Source organism: Protopterus annectens, chromosome 1.part0 (genome assembly GCF_019279795.1).
Source record: "Protopterus annectens isolate FY-2018-M chromosome 1.part0, PAN1.0, whole genome shotgun sequence".
NCBI classification, from domain to species: Eukaryota; Metazoa; Chordata; order Ceratodontiformes; family Protopteridae; genus Protopterus; species Protopterus annectens.
In genome coordinates this window covers 1,448,044,178-1,448,071,092 of record NC_056725.1, presented here as the reverse complement: position 1 = coordinate 1,448,071,092, position 26,915 = coordinate 1,448,044,178, and positions in this window count along the sequence as shown.

The following is a 26,915-nucleotide window of genomic DNA, read 5'->3' as shown; positions in this document are numbered from 1 at the left end:
TCCTTCCACACTCCTTGCTAATTATATATACATAACGCCGAGATCACACTACAGTGAGGAAACTGGTACATTTCCCGATCCCCATTGTACCACGATCCCAACGCAGAACTTAAACCTCACAACAGCAAATGCACACTATGGCAATTGTAGTGTCAACCATTTTCGATTTGGCCTTCTGTGAACTGGAAAATTTGCCTTTCAACTATTCCAGTTCAGCAGAATGCCATCAGACAACATGATAGTAAACACTTTTTTGATTCTGCTTCTTTCTAATCCTGAATTAGTTGTATTTTGCACTGTATTATACCAAGTTATTATTGTCTCTCTATACTATGACTATGTGCAACCTTTTTATATTATTTCTGTTTTATGAAATTTCTGTGAAACTTTTTGAATTTTGTATAATTTTTCTTTTGTACAAATTTATGAATTCTTATGTAACTCTTCTTACATTGGAGCTTTTCTCCTCGGGCCTCCACTGAAAATGGGCTTTCTGGACTTTCCTGGTAAACAAATGCCAATAAATAAATAAATAAATATCATTTACAAATATGAGTTTATATCCTTGTTTCAAAGTCATGTATACCTAATCTAGAATCCGGACTTCATTCACAAATGTCTGAAAAAATATTTAACATTTTGCCTTAAAATTACTGTCTCCAAATAAAAATATTACAAAACTGGTGGCTGGTATGGAATGAAACAATTAATGCAGCACAGATACAGGTCATTGTAAGTAGAATTTTGTTACTCTCAAATAATTTGAGAATTACACACTGGTAGGTAGGATTCAAGGTTTTCAAAACAGCTTTCTGAGAGATATTCTGTAATGTTTTATAAAATGGACAGCAAGAACGCTGCACAAAGTACAATTTCTCTGAGTTTAATTTCTCCAAGCCTTTTGGGTTTCAAATACCATGACGGGAATGTTCCCTTTTGTTTCAGTCTTTGATGTTAGTCAGAAGTGCTCTTCACAGCACCCACAATGTGCCTAGAACTGACTCCTTCTGCAATTCATACGTAATTACATATATCAGGAACATATCCAATTACAATTGAAAATTATTTTTTATAAGACTCATTGCTCCTATCACTATTGGAACTGTCTGGGTATCCTTCTTTCACATTGCCCTTGGTTCTGCCTGTAAATCCTGGTATTTCATGACTTTCTGTCTCTCTGTACATAAGGCACTATAGTCAGTGGGTGTAGCAATGTCAGTGTTCAATGCTACTTTTATCTTCTTTTCATGTACTGCTATATCTGATTTTCTTACATCTATTTTTTGAACTCATGGTAATGGGGGATCCCATGTGATACAAACTTCATCATTTTCTCTAATGCTTTGTGGCTCATTTCCAATGCTTCTCAGCTACTTCAGTATTATAATGCTTGCACAATCCCCAGTGCAACAGTCTTGCCACATTATGATGCATGTATACAGTCCTTCTCCCGTTAGTGTATCACTCACAGCAACAAGATGTGTGACTGTTTCCAATTCTGTTTTACAAAACCTGCATTTGTCTGTCTCTCTCACATGCTCAATGGACTTTGTAAACTGACATTTACCAAGTCCACTATCCTGGGCTGCCAATATTAACCTTTCTTCTTTTGGTTTAAATTCACCTCTCCTTAAGTGTTCCTGCATTTGATCCTGCTCTACATGAGGTTGTTCCAAGAGTTTTCTGTACTAGCAGCTATATTTGAGCATTTTCCACATTTCTTGCCTTCTCCTCTGATCTTTAACCCTATATTCTTTCTTTTGTTTTTGGCACATTCAGTTGCTGCTGAATTTTTATCTATTTTTGGATTGACTTCCATTCCCACTTGGCAAAGATATGCTTCTGCTAAACTAAGCACGGAAGTCATGTTAGACTTATTCTCCTCAAGTTTTAAAACTTTCACTATGTTTGGATCTTGTGAGGTTAGCAGATATGTATGCTGTCCCACAATTGCAGATTTATAAATGTAATTAATTTTGAGGAGGACAATACCACCTTCAGAATGGGGAATATATAATCTTGGTATATACTGATGCCCGGGGGTGACACCTATGTCCCTTATGGACAACAGCAAGTCAGTGGTGATCATAGAATCACTCTGCTAACAATGACCATCTAACTATTGCCAGATGGGGTACGTAGATTTTTACATGGCTAGGCTTGTAAAGGCCCTAGGGCCATTAGCCAAGTAAACTCCTATGAACCTATGAACCTATAAACATGAAGTATTTTTCCTTTATTTTCCTGTCCAGCTGCTCCAGTACCTTTTGGGGCCAGTTAATCACTCTAAAACTGTAAGTTGGGATAGGAAGAGCAAATTGGCTTATAGCTTGGACTTTGTTCCTATATGTCAGAGCTGTTTTCAGTATTCATTTTAGTCTTCTGAAATACTTTTTAATTTTATTTATATTTGCTCATATTTTACTGTTGGTCCTTTACCAATTCCCAAATATTTATAAACTCCCTCTTGCTCAAGTTCTTTTATATCACTTTCCTGTCCCGGACTTATATTTTTGTGGTTCTGCACCTTTTGCACATTTATCAACACCAAGTGATATTCTTATATCTGAGAAAGCTTTGACCACTTATAATTGTGATTTCAGTTCCTCATCTGATGAACTATACAGTTTTAAATCATCTACAAAAAGAAGATGAGAAGTCTTTATGCTTTGTTGTTATCTGGGAGCCAAATTGTAGCCATGACCTAATCTGTTAAGTAGACAGCTTAATGGGTTAAAGGCAAGACAAAAGAGTAGCAGTGACATAGAGTCACCCTGGAATATCGTCCTTTGAATTGTTTGCCCCTTAAATAATAATTTGTCCTTTATCATGGCTTAACTGCAAAGTGGCTTGCCAATGTTTCATGGTTGCTGTAATATAATTGATCAGTGTATGGTGTATGTAAACACTCTTTAATCCATAAATATGAGATGTTGCCAAATGCTTTTTTGTAGTCTATCCATGCCATACTTAGATTCTCCCCTTTTTACAGTTCTCCATTATGACTTTATTTAACAACAAATGATGCTTTGTTCCATATGACTTTCTTTTATTACCTTTTTGTTCTATTGCCATGATTACATTTTCTTCTAAATAACCACAAACTCTGTTGGAATGAATTAAAGTTTGCATTTTATACATCACTGGAAGGCAAGTTACCAGTCTATAATTTTTACAATAGCTTGCAGGTTTGCTGTTAAGGAGGAGTATTGCCTTTCCTGTTGTTAATCAGGTTAGTGTCTGTTCAGGGTGTACCTACAAATAGTTCTTACTTATGGCTAAATCTTCATGTTAATGCTTTTAGCCAGAAGTTAGGTACTGCATCTGGACCTGGGGTTTTCCAGTTAGGAACTTTTCTTAATTTTGTTTCAATTTCTCTGGCAGTAATTTCATCCAGTTTCAAGTCCTATACATTTGGACATCCTATCCATTCTTTTACATATTTTATCCATTCAGCATCTTTGTTATGTTCCACAGGATTTTCATAGATATTTCTTCAAACTGTGTCTATTTCCTCTGTTTTTTGGTGGTGTTTCAATTCATTTTGCCTTGTTTCCTAATTTCTCTATAAAACTGTTTTGGGTCATCAAGAAATTGCTTATTTTGTACTTTTCATTTATATGTATCTGCATATCTTCATAGTTTTCTGCCTGTGTTGATATCCTTAGTTTATTAATTAGTTAATTATTATTCAACACTGACATTTTTTCCAGTCCTGGAACCAGTGTTCTCACCAGGACTGGGCACATAAGGATGAATTCAGTTCTAGCAATACTACTCTCCTTTGCTTGATGATTTTATCATCTCTCCATTCAGGCAGCTGTAGGAGGTAGTGACTGTAACAGTAGGCCTTCAAGGACAGGGCATGGAAGCAGTAAACTATATCATATGGGTTTACGTCCCAGCAAAGCTATGTTGACCTCAACATTTTTTACATAGCTGTCTTCTTTACTGTAAATGCCAGAGCTGGTCATGCTCCAGCATAAGTAATCACATTCTGTGGTACAAGGACCCAAATATAATTATTAATAAAGGCCTTATTTGGTTCTTTGAGTCCAAGAAAACCTCCAAAAGGCTGCATGTTTGGTGTACAGAAGAGGCCATTGTAGAAATAAATTGTAACATTTTGTGTAGAATTCCAAGTCATTGATGGACATACCCTGTGGGTGGACTGTTACAGGACCTAGTAAAGAACAGCCATAACACAACCTGGCCTATCCCTAGTCTAGGCTCTTAGTTTATAGTTCTTTGTGAAAGAAAGGATATCAATGCTGCTACCTTAAAAAAACCTTACATGAAGAAAGCTGCAGCACTTGAACAGTAAGTCCTAACATAGACACAGTATTTTGTTGTATATATAATAATAATAATAATAATAATAATACTAATAATAATAATAAGCAATATGATGGACCAGCCAGTCTGTTTTGTGACTTGTACTCTCTTTCCTTTCCTAGAAAAAAAAGTTGACTAATTTGTATAGGTTTTCTGGTGTTGCAAATTAATTGTCTTTGAAGGTAAGATGTTCTTCATTATTTTATATTTGGCATTCACAAAACTCACAGCTGAACAAAATGGTTGAAAGAAACAAATGGCACTACCTCTGACATAAAACAATTAGTGTTCTGTGACACCCAGATGACTATGAAAAGGAAGCTACAAATTAAAGATTGTAGTTCAGAGTTTTATTTTCTTCCCCATTAAATAACTGCCATCAAGAAAAGAGATATACATGAAATATTCTTTATTTCTAGTGAATCCGCTTGTTCAAGTGGAAGCAAACTTCATTTTTCAGCATAAAACAGAAATTCCAAAATACTGTCACATTACTTTTAGGAGGTGCAAAATGAAGATCAAGTTTCAGAAAATTTGAGGAAACCTAGAAATTCAGTCTGAAACTGCAATGATATATGCTTTAATAGAAGTGTGAGTGTGTGAATGGAATCACCTTCAAACAGATGGCTAAAATAATCCAATATTCTTGGAACTTGGCAATTAAAAAGGTGTAGCTCTTGATACCGTGGTGTTGGTGCTGTGGTAGCATTGTAGCCTCACAGTAAGACGCTGTCCGGTTCGATTCTCCGTTAGAGTGTCTTCTGCATGGTGACATCTGATGAGAACAAGTCACCTACTGAATTACTTTATTGCACTCTGCATTTTCTGCCTATTAAAGAGGTGTCAGTAGAGCCCATCGTTTCAAAACTGAAGCTTATTGACACCTGTCTTAATTCCTCATTGAGCCCAGAAAGTCTGGATTAGTTGTGTGTTTCATTAAGAATAAAGTGGAGCATGATCTACCATACAGGAGCTGAAAATAAAAAAGTAATTCAGAAAATAAACTTAAAAGTTCTATTAAAATTGGAGGTATGTGTTCATTGCTTTTTGTTTTATTACAACATTTAAAGCAGCTCCCAGCATATCATTTGCATATATAATAGGTTGGATAAACATAAATTCTGAAGTTGCTGTTGGTATTTATTGTTTTGTATGTGTTTAGATGTCATTTAGACAACCAAGCAAATAGAAAACTGTTTAGTCCATGGCACAGAAATCCATGAGGTACTTAAATCATGAAAACATGAAATTTGTGTTTGCTTATATGATAGCTAACCGGCAAAAAGGGAAACTTCAGGGCCGCATATAGATTTGTGACTGCTTGATTCATGTGTGAAAGATAGGTCCATATGGTAAAACCTGTTCCAGACTTCAATAAGAAGAACAGCGGGATAATGAACATGAGGATAAGTAAAAAATGATGAAAGGAGCACCATCTTTGAACTAGGAATGTAATCATTTCATGCCTCTGTGGGGGCTTTGTGTCTGCCTAATTTGTTTCTCCCTCTTACACTCCTGAAAAAACTCTGTACCTGTGTGTGTGTGTGTGTGTGTGCGTGTGTGCGTGTGTGCGTGTGTGCGTGTGTGTGTGTGTGTGTGTGTGTGTGTGTGTGTGTGTGTGTGTGTGTGCATGTGTGCGTGCGTGTGTGTGCCTGTCTTTCTCTCTCTTTGGGAGTGTGTGTGTGTGTATCTCAGTTTCTTTTTCTCTGTGAGAGTCTCTTTCTCTCACTGGTGGTGTTGGTTTATACATCTGTGTCTGTGAAGTATTTCTACAGAAACAAACAACAAATGAAATCCATGGATAAAAAAATATTCAAATGTCTTACTTCTTCCCCACAGCATCTAGTGCCTTAGCACTACTAACTTGTTTGGTATAATCAAATAAAATAAGAAAACACTTCTGCAGTCTGTTAAATACATTACAACCAATTACACCCGATTTAGAACAATCTATTTAAATATTCATTATTCCAATGGAAAAAAAGAGAAGTTAAAGGAATACAGCTCCATGCATTATCCACAACATAACTTTCACAAATTTGCAAGCTTGAAACTACCTACATTTTCAAAAAATGGCCAATTTATGTCCAAATTCAAAGCTTTAAGACAAAAAGTTTGGCATCTAAGAACCATCAAAATTCATCCTGATTCGTAAAATAATGGAAGTAGAAAACCAAGCCTGAAAACAGGAATGTACCTCCAAAAATAGGTACAAAACTTGAAGGGGTAAATCAGATGTGAAAATAGGTACATACCTCCAAGATAGATTCAAATGAGAGACTTGGCTGTTCCTGAGCTGTAGTTCACGGCTGTCTGTATACAGTGATGCATATACATTAAAAGGCATGACCATATCATGTAAAAGGAATGAAAGTTTATCTGAATGATGTGGAGACAGTTTTGTTGGGGGGAGGGGAAAATTGCTAATACTTGCCCCAGATGATAAAAAGTTTATCCTGAGTGACTAAGGCATCTTACAGTTGTTATCTAACATTCTCATGATGTGCTTCAATCCAGGTAAGTCTATATCTTATAATCACTATCACGACTGACCTGATGAGATAGCCACAGCATCACAGACATATTTAAGGGAGTAGACCCCAGTTTTATCAGTGGTTGCATTGAGTTTTTTTAACCTGTCCTTTTCATTACTGCCATATAATTACTGCAGTGTTTCTATTATCTGCTATAGAATGAAACTGATAAAAAGCTTTACCTGCCAAATAATTTGGTCTGCTGTGTGCAAGTTACTAGACATATACTTTTTTTGCCATACGTGTCCAGCAACATTGAAGTGATGATGAATGACAAAGCAACTCATGCTATGAATTTTATAGCATGAGAAAAGGTGGAGATATATACAGAGTAACAGCCTGCTTTGCAGTTCCCTTGGATCCATGTAAAGCCTGGCTGCTTCCTTGAGCATTTGTGGATGAGTAGCTGGGCATTGATTATTAGCTTTCATCATGCCTTTAAAAGTTTAGAACAGAGGAGGAAAAGTCCACTCTGACTCAAGCCGTCTTATCACTTCCATACATCTTTTACTGGGAGATGAGGGATCAATAGATTTTTTGATTAAAAAAGAATCTTTTATGTAGCTAATATTCTCAGGAGAAAGTGCACCACCTTTACTGGTGGGGGGGGGGGGGGGGCACTGCAAAGAACTACTTTCATGGCCCAATTCTAGAATGATGGTGACTCAATGTTGGCCAACAAAAATCCTGCTCACTGTGAAAAGATAAAGGACAGAACCCTGTGTATTTTTCCTTTATGGTGATTGGGTTTTTCACTTGGAAAAATAGATGTAAGATGGTTGGCTGGATGTGCCAACCTATTGTCACCTGGATGTACCAAAATCAGTTAATAAAATACAAGCAGCTTGTAGTTAAATGCAGGGAGAGAAAAAACAGAACTGCTAGTAGAAGGCTATGAGTTTGGAAAAACCTCTTTAGCCTGGCTCCTGTAGTGCTGGGGCCACTAGTTATGCCCTGGATGCCATGGCCAGGTATCCATCCCACTGTGTCATTTAGCTAGGCTGTTTTAAGATTTATAGCATGAGAAAAGGTAGAGACAGACAATGAAGGAAGTATCTAATTTACAATTATTGTAAACAACATTAATTTAGTGTTTGTAACACTGGTCAGTTACTGGTCATTCAGTACTTTGTGATCCCTGTTTTTGGAAACTATAAAATATATAAAAGAATAGCATTTTGAGCTATTCAAGCTAAGCTAAAACACCAAGCAGTAGTAGTAAGAAATATTTATAAATTAAACTCCAAACAGTAGTAAAAAATCTTGTTGTGATCAAAATTTCTTCACTTTCACTTTTGCGAATAAAAACTGCTTCACTTTCTTCATACCAAATTGTTGCAATTAAAAATAGCTTCACTTTTTAGCAACAAAACAACAAATCTTTATAAGGTGAAACTTACATAAATTGACAGATAAGCACTGTGCTTATGTAAAGAAACTAGAAATAAATCTTGTGTTAATACATATTTCAAAAATAAAGAACAAATCAACATTCTAATTCATTCTATAGAAATGCAAACATATAATTGTGATTGGTTAAAACTTAAATATCTCTTAGAATATATATTAGAATATATGTTTTTTTTAATATTCCAGTGGTTATCTTGCTTCCAGCTTCTGTGTGATTGAATGGAGTGTTTGCAGCATGGAAATTCGTAGTAAAACTTGTATTAGAGAACTTTAAAAAACTGATGTGCAATAAGACTTATAAATGCACCTATGAGGATTTAGTACTAGGGACCTGCGTGTTTGGTGTTTTTTATAGATACATAAATGTGTACCATTAGGTGTTAACTATCTAATCTACTATGTAGGCTCACCTGTCTAAAACACTTACTACACTGTCCATTGTCTGTGTGATTGGATGGAGAAACTGTATGTGGGAAATCAGGAAGTAAAATCTGACTGGGTAAAAAAATGAAATTCTGGTCTGCTATGGGTCTTATACAGGAGTGACCCTAGGTCAACTTGTGCCCTAGGCAAAATGGCTCCAAGGCACCCCCATCGCATTACCCAGTACCCCCATCCTCATCTACCTACACCAAATAAATACTGGAAAAGTGCCCCCTGCTAGACCGGCGGTCTAGGCGGCTGCCTAGTTGGCCTATACCTAAGGCTGGCTATGGTCTTATTACAAATACCAGTGAGGACTTTGCAATTTGGGTTACGTGTGATTGGTATTTTGTATATAGAAGCTAAATGCTGTCCTTGTTGGTGTACAGCAGATTATAAGTTAAATAACCGTGATTTTTTTAATCGCATTGGAGAATTTAAATAACAAGGAAAGCAACCCCACTTAAAAATGTCTCTATATGTTAAAAATTAATAAATATAGCTTATCTGCAGCACTTTCACTCACACTTCTTCAGATCTGCCTCTTGGGTAGAACCTTTTAATTCTAAAGAAAACTTTTTGTGCACAGATATACAATAACTAATAACCAATTAATAATTAAAAATTAATAATAAATAATTATATAAATGTCCGGCAAAGTCCCTAGTCCCTTTTTAAATGCTGCTTTTGCACATTTATTATAACCAAACAATATTCTTCTAAATGAAAACATTTTGAATACTTATGCTTTCAGCTCCTCATCTGGTAAACTATACAATTTAAATTATCCACAAAAAGTAGATGAGATATCTTTAAAAAATGTTGTTTTCTTGGAGTTAAGTAAACAGAATAATGTGTTAAGGACAAGACAGAATAGCACCTCTGATAAAGAATCACCTTGTAATATTCCCCCCTTTGAATTTTTATCCCCGGGATAATAATTTGTCATTTGACATGCCTCAGCTGTAAAGTAGTTTGCCATTGTTCCATGGTCACTGAAATGTAATTCAGCAGTGGAGGGTATATCTTATACATCTGCAAACATTCTTTTATCCATGAATGTGGGATGCTGTCAAAAATCTTTCTGTTAACCTATTTGTACCATACTTAGATTCTTTCCTTTTCACAACTCTCTGTTATGGCTTTGTTTTGGAACAAATGATCCTTTGTTCCATATGGCCTTCTTTTATTACCTTTTTTCCTGTTGCTATAATTGATTATTTTTCTAAGTGACTAAAATGCTATATCAGTTCCATTGTTTAATCTGTATATTGTTGGAAGGCATGTTATTGGTCGATAGTTCTTAGGTTGCTTGTAGGTTCACTCTTAAGAAGAAGTATTGTTTTGTTTTGTTTTGTTTTATTTTTTTCCTGTTGTTAATCAGTGTTTTTTTTCCAGGATGTGCATTCAAGTAATTCTTATTCAGGGTTAAATCTTTGTGTAAAGATGTCAATAACTTTACCCAGAAGCTAGGTACTGTGTCTGGGCCTAGGGTTTCCACTCAAGAGCTTTTCTTAAATTTGTCCCAGTTTCTTTGGCTGTTATTTCATCCCATTTCATATACTCTACATTAGAGCTCCTTCATGATTCTTTGACTTATTCTATCCATTCAGCATCCTTGTTATGTTCATCAGGGTCTTCAGAAATGCTTTGCAAGAATGTGCCTATTTCTTCTTCTGGTGATGTTTCTATTTCATTTTGTTTTGTTTCCCTGTTCTCTACAAAACCTGTGTGGGTTATCAATGAATTGCTTATTTTCTACTTTTACATTTTTTGCACAGCTTCTAAGTTTTATTCTGCTTGTACTGATATTTTTAGTTTATTATTGAAAATTGTATATGATAAATCCTGGCTGTTTTGATACTATGCATTGCTTTCACTGCATCTAAGTATGTTTGATGATTGTCTCCTTTTTTATATTCTTCTAACAGTGACACTTCTGATTTTAATTGCTTTATAGCATTCTCTATCCAGTGTTTCAATGATGGTGGTCTCATTTTCCCTTCCTTTAATTTGTTACTGTAAATGTTTATGGAAACACTTATCCATTATTAGTTTAGTAGTAATATAGCCTATTTATTTCTGTTATGTCACATATTTTTTAATAGTCCTGATTACTGAATCCATCTGTTTTGCCAGTGTTATAACATTTTGAGTCTTATTTACATTCTGTAATCTATTTCTATTATCTGTCTTTATATGTCTATCAATCTATGTTAAATAAAGCAGAACATATTCTTGCTCTCTGTTTCATGTGAATATTCTACTGAAAGAATTAGAGCATTTTCCTTTGACATATTCATTTCAGATGCATCCCGCCTCATCTGCTACTCCTTCATATGGGGACCACTGGTGTATCATTTCTCAACAGTACCTGAGTTATAGTACCTACTGTTTCCTTCTCCTTTCCTTGCTGTGAACCTTCAACTGCATTTTCACACTGATCTCCTACCAAAAGCTCCAGTGTATCACCATGAGGCAAATCTTCTTCCGCTGCCTCCCACTCCACCTGCTACAACTTAATCTGTGGACCTGTTGACCCATTTTGCTGAAGTCTCCACACTAAATCCTTCACTTTGCATATAATCCATAACTTCAGTTTCAGTTTGTTTAACTTCTACCTCTTACTCACCCCTTTTTTCTACATTTCCCCTTTGTGATCTTATTTTTTGCATTATGAAATTTTTCACACCATTGTGTCTTTTGTCTGTATTTCTTTTGAATTTGTATTGATTGGTTTTGCTTTGTCCATTGTATATATTTGGCACCATATCAGATCTATTTTTCTTTCCCATGTCCATATTTCTTTTGTTTACCTTTCAGAAGGCTCTGTTATTTGCTCTTTATACTTTCTCACATCCTCTGCCACTACTTTTTCCAGGCAGTCCAATATTTCTTTGTCTATATAAACTTTTTTTTTTATTATGTTTTAGTTTTTAATCTGTTCTATTAAAGAACATAAATTGTTTTAGTTGTAGATTTTAACACTTTTTGTTTTGCAAGTATATTTCTTTCTTTTGATTTCTTTCTTTTTTGAATTTCCTCTATCTGGAATTTGTGAGCTTCATGTGAAATAGTAACAATACATAATTTTGTTTGTATTATATATGGACCACTTTGTCATCTCTATGGCTCTTTTTTGCCCTGTCAGTTTTTATGGAGTATGTTTTACTTCTACCACAAAGGACATCCTCATTTTAAGCCTGGCCTAGCTCTGTGGTAGAAATGTTTCCATGAACTGAAGGCTCTAAGCTGCCTTCTTTTCCAGTCCTGGCACCATTATGTACACCAGGCATTGGGCAATTTTTTTATCCTTGATGTTCAAAAACTTGGTATTAGGGGTGGTGCGTGGCAACTAAAACTAGAAAAACTTGAACTGGAATGGCAACTTAAATTGAACGTACACAATTGGCCAGGCTTGAATAATTCTACATCGATTGCTAGTATTCTTAAGCTGAAATCTCTTATGAGATAGTAACAGTAGAGTACATACTGTTGTCATTATTTGACTAAGTAAACCAACACCACTCTCAACAAACCACGTATGTATGTTCAATATACATACCTTTTATGTATGGTTTTATGTTATTTTTATGTAAATTTATTTAACATAAATACAAATTATTCTAAGGAGATACCTTCTTAAACATAATTACATTAATAACATTTGTTTATTCATAAATATAAATTATTGTCAAAAGGGTATTTATTTAAATACAACTACATCAATTACAACTTATTCAATATTGTTACTAAAGCTTATTTTTAAATATTAAATTTTATATTCTATACATTTTAATATATATTACAATTTATCATCTTGATGTACGTATTTATCTTATATAGTATATTATACAGTGTATGTGGGTATCTTATAAATTATTTGTAGTATACATAAATTATTGGTAGTATATACACATCGACATAAACATGCATGAATGTAATTGCTTACTTGGTAAAAAAAAATAATATTTGTTGAATATTGGATTTAATTATTCTTAATATTGTCATTTTGTTGAAAGGAAACGTGTATTGTTAATAAGAGTAATTTAGTTTTTCGTCCCTTCTTCTTACAGAAGAATAACACACGAGCAAGGTTGAATATGCCAACCACCACATACAAACAAGTTAGATTTCATTTTTTAAAAAATCTTTTACATTTTAAATTTTAAATTTTATCCATGTATTTTATACACGCTCATTTTACGCAACACTGTATTTTTCCTCTTATTATTTTGGTGATACATTGTGAGCACATTTTAGCTTTGGGTTAACAAATGAACTAACAGGCGGCAGCCGTGGCTGTTTAAAATAGTTGTTTAAAATAGGTGTTATGGAACAACAATTTACTTATACATATACAAGCCTAGTGTAAGTATTTATACAATATAAATATGTTGTTCATTTGATGATTTGATGAAGTTAAAGTAATTGAGTTGATAGGATAGCGCTCACGGTGTATTATAGTGTTATGGATACGAATATTATGAACAGACGGGTTTAAAGTTTTTTGTATGGTTTTTATGGAGTTGACATCATCCAAACAACTAAATATTTTTATTTCACTTTTACTTTACTTGATGCATACAGGCACTCGGATTGATCGAGTTATGCAAATGGTGAATTATAAAGCTACTGGTACAAACGTTGCACAAATGGTTATCAAATATTTGGTTTCATCATTAGTTTTTATTTTTATTTTTTATTTTTATTTTATTTTTTCTTCATATTTACGATGTGTAGGTTTTGAGTCCTTGGGGTTCATGAAATGTTTGGTGTAATAGTACATATATTTTATCGAACATTGGAAGTGTTAATTACAAAACATGTGCTGATGTTTATTGTCATTGATTCTTAGGTTCATGATTTACTTAACTGTGTATTTTTAAATTAGATTTTTTGTAGTCAACCATCATTGCTTACATCATGGGTAAATACTATTTAAGTTACATGAAGTGATGTATCATTGTTTGAAAAAGTTTGGCAGGCGCCAAACGAAAGCGCTTATATTTCGATTTGTGGTGTTTTAAGTTTTGCAATTAAACTTCTTGGTCCAGTCTGTTGTTCGTTGATTATTGGATTGTTTGTTTGCTGCTCTTATTGTCTTAATTTTTTTATCCTGGGACCTATGCATCCAGCCATCTGGTCTCCTGTATGTACTGTGCAGTCTGAAAGCAAATGCTGCTGCTGATGGCTGGGGCTATATTATAACAACAAAGTTTAGAATTACAAATGCTCTAAATATCAAAAATGCCAGCCCTCGAACTTGCTATTGTGGGGGGCTGTCCCCCCCAATACATATATATACCAACTCCGATATTGAACTACAGTGAGGAAAGGGCAAATATTCTGATCTTCCCTGTACTATGATCTCACAAAAAGCACTTAGAGGTCCACCATTTTCAATATTTGGAGCGTTCCCAATTTTAAACTTTCATTGTTATAATATGGACCATGATGGCTATGTACAATCTGTTTCTGTCTCACTGTACACAAATGTTTGAATAACAGGTCTTAGATTGTATTAGAAGTAATGGTACAACTGTAGAAATCAAGTAATCTCTCTCTAAAGGGTAATTTTATGTATGACCAGGAAATTGGGCATTCAGAAATTTTATTTTTGATGAGTGGAATACCTGAGAAGCCTAAAGCAAAATGCAGTCTGCATATCACAGGAGAAGAATCTCTGAATGTTTAGAATGCATCTGCATTTCAACAAGCAGAACACCAGAATACTGCTGTAATGAGACAGACTTTTCAGTTACTGTGAGGAAGGGAAAATTGCTACTCATTCTTTATGAGTTTCTAGTGATTCTACTGATGTTTTTACTACTGAATTAAGATACCATGCCAAGGATCAGGAGTCTAGGGAAATGAAAAAGAAGAGAACAGATTTTATTGAAACTAGTCTACATGTTTATAATGAGTAACATATGGGAGGAGGTGAACAGGATCTACATCAAGGGGGAGTATGGACACTTATTCTGGTGTATGTATGTACTAGTGAACTCAGATGAGACTGATGAGGTGCAACTGCAAGCAGGTTGCTGAATGTTGTCAAAAAAGGAGCTAGTTCAAGATGGCCACTGTTCTGTAAGAACTGCTAGCACCCAGCTCTCTGAAATACCTGGGATTTAAACAAACCCAGAAGATAAATCTAAGTAAAAAATGCAAACTTTTCACTGAATACATCTCTCAGATAACAGTCAGCAACTAACAGAGGGAGAAAAACTGACAGATTTCTTTCTGAAACAACAGGATTAACTACAATTTTTGAAAAAAAGATGTGGTGCTAAGGCCCAATATCTGAACACAAAAACTGGAAATAACTTCAAACAGCAAAGATGTCGAAAGAGGAAAATATTACGAAAACCAGCACAACTAAGACTAAATTCTCAGTACTACCTTCACCTGAAAAGGATAAACTACCAAAAGACAGAAGACAACTAAACAATCAGACAGCTCTAAAACTGCAAATAAAAGTAAGACTGATCAGCCAGCAAATTTGGAAGACATAAAAACTGCATTGCTACCAGCAAGCAATAAAAGACTTATCCTTACAATTCCAAACCTTTGGTGACTCATTTAGCCAAATAATAACCAGAATGGAAAAACCAGAATCTAAAATAACTGAAAATAAGATAAAAATAGAATCTTGAACTCAAAGAACTGATTCTCATGACAACGAAATACAAAGCTTACAAGAAAAGTTAACAGACCTCGAAGCAAGATCTTGAAGGAATAATATCATCATCAGAGAAATACCTGAATCTGTCACTCACAATAACCAATCAGACAAATAATACATTTCCTGCTGGATCAATCTGAAGAAAGACATCAAATGACAATAGAAAGAGCCATAGAGCTGTGAGGGTAATGCAATCAACACTGAATCCAAGACCTGTGTATATTAAAATACTAAACTATCAAGATGTAAATAAAATCATCCTGGCAGCAAAGAAAAAAGGCACACTTACCTAGAATAATAACAAAATCTTCTTTGCCCAAGATCTTCCCATACAGATAAGACAACCAAGGCAACTCATCTCACCATACTGCAGATTTCTAATAGAGAAAAAAATCAAATTCCCGATAAAATACCCAAATCTATTAATTTTCTATGTTAAAGAAGTCAAATACATGGCCGCTAATCCCAAAGAGGCAAAAGAGACATTCCTGACCATTTTCAAGCAGATTCCACCTTCAGAAAAGAAATAAAAGTCAAAAACATGATAAACGCCCCTTGAGTAAAGAAACAAGCTGATTCACGAGCACTGTAGATGGGAATCCATTCCAGAGAACTTCCGCTGGCTGCCTAGGCCCTTAACTTTGCAAGTAAGCCATGAGAAGCACAGGAAAAGGAAGTATAGCCTGTGTAGGAACCAAAAATCAGCTGTCATTTCCAATGCACACATTTTAGGAAGGAACCACCTCCAGGGACTTTGGCTTGTAAAATTGTTCCCCCTACGAACTCAAGGGTTCCATTATGAAGACCAACCATATTAAAAGGACTGTTGTAAGATTCTGAAAAGACTTTTGTGACAAAAACGGAAATCAGCCTGCACCTCTCAAAGAAGTAAACAAGCATCAAATATGTACAACATCCTTCAAGCAAGACCTTGAGGAATTAAGGTACTGTTACACTGAAACACTCACTAAGACTGTACACCCATCACTATATGACTGAATGAAGAACTCAGCCTTAAACAATAAATAAGTAATAATCTACTAGAAACCAGTCTAGTCTGCAGACATATACTAGGAAAAGGACTAATGACTTGCATAAATGCTGAAAGGTGTTAAAATCAGAAACTTGCAAAGGTAACCTAATTATACTTAAAAACTGAAATGTAACCTGCTAAGCAAGCTGTAGATGAGGATCTCCCTGACCAAACTGTGAAATATATGTACATGCATATACCTTTTTTTTATCTCTCTCCTACCCAGGAGTATAGGTGCCAACAACACATTATATAACCAACATTTTATGTGTGGAAGGCTATATAGGCACCAATGTTGATTAAATACTGAGTTTATAAAGGGGAGGAAAAGTAGCAGAACAAAAGAAAAATGTAAATATGACAAGCTTGACATCTGATTAATAATACTGTGTTACACTACCTGACATAAGTTACTAAGAAATTGTTTATTAACATGCTGTTTTAAAAATACATCATTAGTAAGATGATACGTGCCAAGTACATATATTATAATCTGTACAGATAGATGCAAAAGACTAAATAGGCACCATAGATGTACAAAAATCTGAATAAATAAAGGGAAGGTTAAGTAATAAGGGGAAGGGAAATGTAAATATGTCAAGGTTGACAGCTAAACACTGATACCATGTTATGCAACTGGATATAAACTACTGACGAAATGTTTATGAATATGATGTTTAAAGTTACATTATTAGACAGATTATAGGTGCCGAGATTTTATTTCACAACCCATATAGATATATGTGAAAGACCATACAGATACCAGAGGAGTTTGACAAACTTGACATTAAAATAACAATATGATGTTACACAATCTGATATACACTACTGAGAAAATACTTTTAACGGACTGTTTTAAAAAAACTCTATCAGGAAGAACAAATCACAAGATAAAAACAATACATGCTGCACTCTAACTGAAACACTGCAAATGTATAATAGTTTTGTTGAAAGGGACTAGGGACTTTATTAGCAATGCTTTCTGGGGAACTAGTTTGCACAGCTTAGTTCGTATTGTATATAGTCACACAGGGGGGTTAATATATGACAAATCCACATGTAAAAAGAAAACACAACCAAAGATTAGATAGCAGAGTAATCCACATATTGAACCTTCACCTCCCCCCCCGATTATTCATGGTCCAGGGGTATAATGGATAGGCACAGAGAAGGGACAGGGATAGATAGATACTTTACACAACCATTACACACCAACCCTTATGAAGACTATGAATCCAAACTAACATACAAGACATATCTAATTAATATATTTAATAAATAAATGTGAGAACTAGAGTCATGGAATATTAAAGGACTCCAAAATGTGAAAAAAAGAAAATTCTTCCTACACCTTGCATTGAAAACCAAAGCCAATCTCATACTAATACAAGAAACACATTTGACCAGAGAGCAATGGACAGAAATTACCAGAAAGAAATGGATAAGGCAAATCATAGCCTCAGAGGGAAAAACAAACAGCGCTGGGGTGGCCATAATAATCAAAAAACAATTCCAGGAAAAAAATCCTTAAAACCAAAGCTGACAAGGAGGGAAGATGGTGTTACGTAACATTTACTAACCCTACATTACCAAAACCTATAATGGTTCTTAATATATATGCACCCTATAGTAACCAACAACACTTCTTTATGTCACTATACCCAACCTTAAACCAATTTAAAGACCACTATTTAGTGATTGGAGGTGACTGGAACACATACCAAAACCCAGAGAAGGACAAATCTAACTTGACTAAATTATATAATAAACAAGCATCTTTAGCCTTAAACGAATTCAAACAAGACTTCAAACTATATGACCCATTTAAATATGGAGATAATGATAAAATCAGGAAATTCACATTTTACTCGCAATGCCATAAAATGTGGTCAAGAATAGATTTTTTTTTAAATTTCAGATATATTTATTAACATGGACCCAACAGCAATTATCCACACCAGGTTTTTTTCGGACCATTCTAAAATCACACTGAACATGTACTGGGACAAAAAAATATCAAGAGAGAATAGAGGACATAACTGGTCATTAAACCCCAATTTGCTCTCCAAAATAGAAGTGATAAAAGAAGTAGAAGAAATACTAAAAACATCTCTTGCTAATACTCTCATCTCTCAAGTACCAATGGACATAGAATGGGCCACGACCAAAGCACAAATTAGAGGAGTATTTATTAAAAAAGCAGCATATTATAAAAAAATACAAATGAAAGAGGAACAGACACTGAAAGGGAAAATAGAGCATCTTGAAAAAGAAGTACTAAGTAATCCTAAGAAACAGACAGAGGAAGAACTCTTAAAAACACAGAGACCTTTATATGCTAGAATCCAGAAACCTATCATTCTAGGAAGCTAGGATACTAGCCACCTATGCAGAAGAAGCACAAATCCCATCTAGAGCTCTAGCCAGAATTATCTCCCAACATAAAACTGCCTCCAAAATATCAGAAATAAACCACAAGGACAAAAACTACACAAAAAATGAGCACATTGTCAAAATATTTGAACAAATATACTGTCAGATATATGGAGAGCAAACATTACAAACATCAAAGGAAGATATAACTCTTTTCCTTCAAAAACTGAAATTCCCCAAACTAGAACTAGACCAACAAAAAAAAAACTAACTGAACCTATATCCGTTAATGAGATAATTACAAAAATCAAACACTTAAAAGCACACGAAGCACCGGGACCAGATGGTCTCACCTCAGAATTCTACAAAGCGCTTACCCCCTTGATAGCTAAACTACTACATTATATTTTGAATTATATAATAAACAATAAAATAAATGACATCCACTTCAATGCATCTAAATCCATCATTATATTAAAAGAATATGCTGACCCCAAAAACCCTGACATCTACAGACTCATCTCCGTCTTAAACCTGGATACAAAAATACTTACCTCAATACTTGCGAATAGATTGAAAAACCTGATAGAGAAAATCATTTCTTCAGAGCAATCTGGATTTACACCACATAGAAAGACTAGTAACAACACACTAACATTAGATGTGCTAATCTCCTATGCAAACCGCACCAATACCAACATCTATACAATGGCAGTAGATGCTCACAAGGCATTTGACAGGGTCAACATAGAATTCTTTCATCAAACACTACCGTACTTTGACATACCTAATAACTTCATACAGATCATCCAAACTCTCTATAGTAATCCCTATACATCCCTATATATTAATAAAACATGGTCAAATAGAATTCTGATAAAAAAATGGAACAAGGCCAGGATGCCCGTTATTACCCTTTCTTTTTAACCTATACTTAGAACCTCTATTCTTACACATTAAACAAAATACATACCATAACCCCCCCATCAGTACACAACTTCAAAATATATCTCACCACTTTTGCAGATGATCTGAACATATACTGCATTACACCAAAGTCAGATATAAACAAAATAATAACTGCAATTGAACAATTCTCGACTATGTCTAACTATAAACTAAATCTTAATAAAACCAATATTTTCCCCTTAAAAATACCCAAACACATCTCATTAATACCACTTTTGGACACAATAAAAATAAAAGAAGAAACTAAATATTTGGGAATTACTTTTTTCCAGAATAAACAAGATTTCTACCAATATAATGTAACTCTCAAATGGCAAAACATAATGCAAGATTGTAAAAGGTGGAACAACCTAAAACTACCATTCATGGTGAAAGTTTCAATAATAAAAATGAATATTCTGCCTAGACTAACATACATTTTCATGACATCACAGGTAATAATACATAATAAACTCTTTAACCAAATGCACACCTTTTTGGCAAAGTTTATATGGGGAACCTAAGAAAGCCAGAATTTCCTATCCAAAATTAACACTGCCTAAGAAAAAAGGAGGACTGAATCTACCAGATTTTAAAACCTATTACTCTATCATTAACACCAACAGAATACTAAAAATAGCTGAACATGATCCGACAAAGAAAAACTGGTCTCCTCCTTGGGTGACAATATATTATAGATATATTAAAGCACTAGGTATTAATCCTAAAGGACTCCCATTCCTGGATCAAAAAGAAATACAAACTTACAACATTTTAGATCACCTAAAACACTCTATCAACATAACGCAAAAACTGTTTCAATCTTTGAACCTTGGACAAGCCATAACAATACTACAACCTCTCCATAAAAACCCAAACCTAAAAATAAATAACAAAATGCTAGACTTAGAATGCTTTCTGCGTCTAAAAGACAAAACAATCCAATATATCTTCCCATTTCTTAATAGTACAATACAGGAAATCAGGACTAACCTAAATCTCTCCAAATCTTACATAATATTACTAAGACAAATCAAAGAACTGTGTTCCAGTTACCTCCAAAACACTACTATATCCAATAGTGACAGAAACTTGCAATTTGCTTTGGAAAACTATTCTTTAGACAAGGAAAACTGTTACTAATTCATATAAAATGATAAGCGAGATTAAATTCCAGAAGGAGCTTCTTTTTTCCAACTACTGGAGAAAAATAAAACCCTCCATAGATGACCAACAAATAACCCAAGCAATTAGTTTAACACTGAAGATCATACCACTTAAAAATTACCTACACGCAGCTAATGATTAATAATAACTCATACTTCACACCTGCAATCCTTCACAAATTCAATACATTGAGGTCACCACTATGCCCGCAATGCAAGGACCAGACAGCCGACCTATTGCATATATTTTGGAGTTGCAAATATGTGTACTAATTATGGAATTATCTCAAAGTACAGTTACAAAAGATGGGCTACCAAACATCAAAATTAACATTGGAACTTGCCTTATTACACATTCTTCCACCTAACATCCACAAAAAATAAGCAAATACACTTGTAATAATTTTTCTACTAATGAAACTATATATAGCTTTCAAATGGCTAGATCCGCTGAATATATCTTGGGAAGATTTTAAACAAATAGTCATAAAACATCTCTTAGCTCACAAAATAGTAATGGATAAAAGAAACCAAAACATAAAGTCCAGAGAAATTTGGGAACAGACCTTTAATATAATATTTGCATAATCAACCACATAGCAACTTAAGAATATACTTTAATGGAACCTAGAAACTCATACAGGATTTGACAGACTAATCATAGTTTGGGTATTAAGAATGTATGCGTTATTTTTGTATAACCATTGAGCTAATGGTGAAAGCATCTGTGTAAATAATGTAAATAAATGTACTGGCCAAGGCTTTTGCCACCACCATAGTGCCTTTTTTAGGCAAGGCTCAAAAGACAAACCCACCTCCGTAAACAGCACAAGTAACAAAAAACTGAGGGTAATGCTACTCAATGCCAGAAGTCTAAACCTCAAAATGCATGCACTTGAGGAACTCCTCAGTATGGAGAAAATTGATATATGTGCAGTAACAGAAACCTGGTTTAAGGATCCAGAGAGCACCCCAGCACTACCAGGCTACAACTCATACCATACATTTTGACCACAGAACCCAAACTGAAATACAAAAGGCGGGGGCGTATCCATATTCATCAAGGAAACCCATACCTCCATGTTAGTGGCACAGCACGATGCTTCAGAGATCATCCATGTGCAACTAACAATGGGAAAAACTGCAATTCAAATTGTAGCTTGCTACAGATCACCCAACATGTCCCAGGACCCCCATTCTGCATTTCTGGAAAAAGTGGGAAACATAAAGGTCCTACCAAACACCCTAATATTGGGTGATTTCAATTACCCAAGCATTAACTGGGAGAACTATTCAAGTACTAACTCCCTTGCCCAACTTTTTCTAGAATTTATAAACTCAAACACCCTGGTTCAACTGGTCAACACTCCCACCAGAGGTGACAACATATTGGACCTGGTCATCACCAACATAGGCGACCAGTGTTCCACACCAGAGGTCAACCCCTCACTGGTTAGATCTGACCATAAACAAATCCCTTTGGATATCCATATTCCGCCGCCAACCCAGGACAAGAAAGCCACCGTGAAAATCTTTTCAAAAGCAAACTTCACGTTACGTAAGACCGAGGTGGAAAGTTTCAAAGCCCTCGAGCTGAAGGATAACACTGTCCAAGCTGCAAAATCCTCTACTAATGCATTCTATGGGCAGCTACAAGAATGCATGCATCGTCCCATCCCAAGCAAAACCAAGACTCACTCCTCCAAGGAAAGGAAATCAGTCTGGTGGACTCCTTCCATAAACAAGCTATACAATAGAAGGAGGAAACTAGTACAGAAAAGAGTAAAATCCCAAGAAGGGAAGACATCCTTGATCAGTATCAGCAAGAAACTACGATCCCTTATAAAATCATCCAAGGTGAGCTTTGAAAGAAAAATTGCCAAGGACTCCAAAGATAACCACAAGGCATTCTTTAGCTATGTCAAGAATCTAAGTGGCAATGCTCATATCTGCTCAGAGTTAGTGCAGAATGGCACAAAATACACTGAACCGACTAATATCGCCAACATCCTGGCAGACAGATTCAGTGCAAACTTCACCCCCCTCTCACCCCCAAAAGGGCCCATAACAATACCAGAAGAATGTAGAGTCCCTGAAATCACAGACACTCAGGTAAAAACAGCCCTCTCCAAAGCCAAAAACACAGCATCAATGGGACCGGACGGTGTCCCAGGCTGCTTCCTACATGAGCTCAAAGATGAACTAACCCCTCACCTAAACACACTGTTCAAATTCAGCCTCTCCAAGGGCTACATACCGATAGAGTGGCACACAGCAATGGTTATTCCACTTCACAAAGGTGGAGCCACAACAGACCCCAGGAACTATCGCCCTATAAGCCTGACTAGCTTGGTCTGCAAGGCTATGGCTCGCGTCATCATGGAACTCATTAGCAGAGACATTGGGAACCTCCAAACACTGGACACTACCCAGTTTGGCTTTGATAAGGGCAGATCATGCCTCCTAAACCTGGTGGACTTCTTTGAGACAGTTACCAAGGCTATAGATGAGGTAAAGGTGGTACATACAGCCTACCTAGACTTCACTAAGGCTTTCAACACCATTCCCCATTCTGGTATTATAGACAAGCTCACCAGCCTGAACATAAACCCCTACATCACAAGATGGGTTGCCAACTGGCTCACAGACAGAACCCACGTGGTGAGAGTTGTGGGAGCTAGGTCTGACTCTAAACCAGTTACAAGTGGCATTCCCCAGGGCTCAGTCCTAGGACCCCCCCTGTTCGGCGTATACTTCTCAGAGGTACAGGCAAGCACAGGAGAACTATGGCTGACCAAGTTCGCAGACGACTGCAAACTAGGGGCTATAATTGACTCTCCCGATGACACAGACATCCTTCAAAAGGGTCTCACTAAGATGGATACCTGGTGTCAAAATCATGGCCTCAGGCTAGATGCCAAAAAGTGCATGGTCATCCCCATTGAAAAAAACAAAGTACCCACAAACTACCACATGGGTGGTAGTCCCCTAAATACAGAAGACATAATAAGGGATCTGGGGACCCAAGTAGATAGTAATCTCACCTTTGATAATCACATTGCCAATGTGGTTAGAAAATCCTTCTATGTGGCCCACCTAATCACAAAAGGGTTCACATTCAGATCAAAAGAGGTCATTGTGCCCCTCTACTCATCACTCATCAGACCCATCTTAGAGTACAATGCCCTATTTGGGATGTACCTTACAAGACACCTGCAACAGCTGGAAAGACCACAGAAGTACCTTACCAAGATGATCAATGGCCTCAAACAGATTCCCTATGCAGCTTGACTGAAGAAACTACAGTTGTACTCGGTTGCATACCGCCTACCCAGAGGTGATCTCTGTCTGACATACAAGGCCATGTCCAACCCAGAATTGATGGACATGCTCCACCTAAAGAAAACCTTATCCTCTCAAGCAGGGGCGACCCGTGCTATTGGACTGCCAGAATGCAGCCCCCTCAACTTTAAAATAAAAAATAAAAAAGAAATAAATAGAAAAATAAAATTTTAAATTCGCAGACTTCGCGCATGCGCACTAGTCTGGACTGCTGCTGAGACAGTCTGGAGCATGCGCAGATGTCTCAGCAGCAGCCCTGACTGGGAAACATGGACAACAAAGCTCACAGAAGTCTATGCAGTTTTAAACTGCATAGACTGTCCTGGGAAAATGCGTCCTGCAACATCAGCAGTCAGGAATGTAGGAGGGTCTGGATTGGAGTTCGCTGCAGTCTCATCAGGGGAAGATCTCACGACAGGCAGGGTCGGATTTGCGCGGGTTTTGGATAGGGATCGGATGTGCAGTGGTGGTCATTTACTTACTTTGGGTTTATGGACAGGATTTACAGTGGTGTACTTTTGAGTTATGGACTACAGGTGTGTGTGTGTGTGTGTGTGTGTGTGTGTGTGTGTGTGTGTGTGTGTGTGTGTGTGTGTGTGTGTGTGTGTGTGTGTGAAACTGCCCCAGGTGCAATATACAGTAGGGAATACCTCAGGCTTGAACCCTGTATCTTGTATGCAGGTGCTAAAGACCTGAATTCCCTACCCACCACCATTTGTAAAAAAAAATTGCAGATTTTTGCCTCATATTTGATCTGATCTATTCCTCATAATATCTGTGGTTTGTAAATATTGCAATACTTGATATTTGATGGTGCAATGGTAGCATTGTTGCCTCACAGTTGCAGGTTTTTGAGTTTGATTCTTGGCTGGGCTGCCTTATTTGTAGGGGGGATCTGTATCTTCTCCCTGTGTTTGTGTGGGTTTGCTTTTGTGTCCTCCCATGTTACAAAGACATGTCTCCATTATTTCTTCCTGGGCCTCTGCTGAAAATTGTTTTTTTTGTTCCAAGTCAGACTGTCCTGATTAACAAATGTTAAACAAAATTGACAGGCATTTGAATTTCAGACTTCAGGTTTCTGAATGTTTACTTCCTTACATATTTGATGGTGCAGTGGCAGTATTGTTGCCTCACAGCTGTAGGTTTTCTGGTTTGATTCTTGGCTGGGGTGCCTTCTGTGTGGAGTCTGCATCTTATCCCTGTGTTTGTGTGGATTTGCTCTGGTGTCCTGCCATTTTACAAAGACATATGTCTACAGTATTTCTCCCTGGGCCTCTGCTGAAAATTGTTTTTGTTCCGTCAGAAGTAAAATTGACAGGCATTTGAATTTCAGACTTCATATTCTTCAGAAAATACATAGTAAAACAACTTTTTATTCTAGCAATAAATATATAGTAACACAACCTTTTATTATAGCAATTTTTTAAGTTTATAAGATGACTATTTGAAATTTGTCCTTATTTTTGGGACTGTAATACCCTGTTATTGGCTTTGTCCAGGTTTTTTGTGCTAAGGTTGAAAGCTATGGCAAGAACTGAATTAACTGAATATGTTTGAGGGCTGTATTCCCTCATTACTGGGTTTATCCATGTGTTTTGCACTAAGAGGTTGACAGCTATGGTGAGAACTGAATTCATTAAATGATAGCCATTTAAGTTTCAGTCTTCCTCTCTTTTACAAAGCAGCTGATTTGGTGTAGTGGTATGTTGCTCTGACTGTTTTGCACAGGGACCTTGGCAGTAAAATGTATGGTGGTAACACAGCATTTTATTCTAGCAACTTTCCAAGATTATACAAGCAATGTTTAATGTGTCCCTGGTTTTTGGGCCTTTGACCCCCCCCCCAATACATTTTGGCTTTTTCCAGTTTTCTTGTGCTGCGAAGTTGAGATGCAGTTGAGTATTGAGTAGATTTTACAAGGAGCTGAGAGCTGCAGGGGAACAGGAGTTTAGTGTTGCTTAAGTGAAGTCGGTTTGCCTTGTTAATAGCACAACAGGTTGTATACTTGCTTTTGATGCAGAAGGCTGTGGGTTCTACTCCCACAAGGGGTGGATGCTGCCGTACTGAGAATGTTCTTCTTGGTGAAGATACTAACTATGAGTCTGTTATCAGTTTGTCATCCATTTCCTCTTGCAATATTACTAGCTTATCATTTTTTGAATGTAATATAGGCAATTTATTCCTGAGGGGCAACAGACACTTTATTTTTCGATGAAACCATGAAATATAAAGGTGTTTGCTAGCAGCAACCTATTCATTAGTTACAGATTTCTTTAATGTGGAATTATTTAGATGACTTTTACTTCTTCAGAGATTGTGCATATTTTCTGATAATGGACTGTAGAATTGTGCATATTTACTGATAATGGACTGTAGAATTGTGCATATTTACTGATAATGGCGGACTGTAGAATTGTGCATACTTACTGATAATGGTGGACTGTGGAAGTCTGAGTAGACTTTTATGATAAATGTTCTGAACTGGGCAGTTTTGCCATTATGGGTGCATGCGTTTTGTTTCATTGCTTTCTGGAAAAATGTTCAAAACAAATTTAAAACGCCCTGTAACAACTGTACTGTATTGTACAAGGAATATAATTTAGTACAATGAGGAAGGTGTATCAAAGAGCACATGTATGTTTCATATGCAAGGGGCCTATGAT